This window comes from Chaetura pelagica, unplaced genomic scaffold (assembly GCF_000747805.2).
Source record: "Chaetura pelagica isolate M959 unplaced genomic scaffold, ChaPel_1.0 scaffold436, whole genome shotgun sequence".
Taxonomy (NCBI): Eukaryota; Metazoa; Chordata; class Aves; order Apodiformes; family Apodidae; genus Chaetura; species Chaetura pelagica.
In genome coordinates, this window is record NW_009953651.1 from 4,922,315 (window position 1) to 4,923,106 (window position 792).

At 36.7% G+C, this 792-nt stretch overlaps 1 protein-coding gene across 1 annotated transcript in view; it reads right to left on the bottom strand.

Annotated features, from left to right (window-relative positions):
- NT5C2 (5'-nucleotidase, cytosolic II) overlaps positions 1 to 792 on the bottom strand; it is a 41,229-nt gene that overhangs the window by 39,472 nt on the left and 965 nt on the right. The window lies entirely within an intron of this gene.

A 792-nucleotide genomic window follows, 5' to 3' on the forward strand; every position in this document is an offset into this window, starting at 1 on the left:
GGGTACTTAACTGTACTACAGACTAATTTTGGAATACCAGATGCCAGCCCCCAGTGAGATACCCTCCCTTTATATGAGTGCACTCTCATCTTCCATAAGGAAATCCTTTCTGAAATTAAAGATTTTTTACATGAGTAAGGGTTTACATTTTTTACATGATAAGGAGTTGAATGTGTAAGCTCTTAAGGACAAGTACTACTTCCGTTGGATCTTGTACAACACTCAGCAGACTATCAGCAACTAACTATAATAAATGTTGAGGAAATATCTGGGGGGAAAAAGAAAATACATTACACTGCCTTCATATCCGTTAATCTAAATCTGAAGTAACACAACTAAAGTCATAGGTAAAACTATGACACAAAGGTAAACCTGTCAAAGGCTTCAACAAGGTGAAGATTTTTTTGCCAGGGAATGGTGCAAAATCCCTCCCTTTTTAAGTGCTATATATAGTTACTTTCATTAGACATTTCCATATCTGATACACCAGCTGACAGAGACTCAAATAATGCCATCACTTAAGACATGTGCCCAAACATAGCCACTGGAAATTGGAAAGCTTCAGAAAATGCATCACAGGATCCATTACTTAGCCTTAGACAATGCTACTTGCACAACGCTAAGGTGTTTTTTCTCTAATCAGATTCCATTTGGAGAATCAAAAAATATCTAACACTTCCAAAACACTTCCTCAGAAATACCACTGTATATGAATCACAAATGCAACATGGTGTTTGAGCACAAGGTTGGGAAACTTGACTTCTTTTTGTTTCTATATCAGACATATGTCTC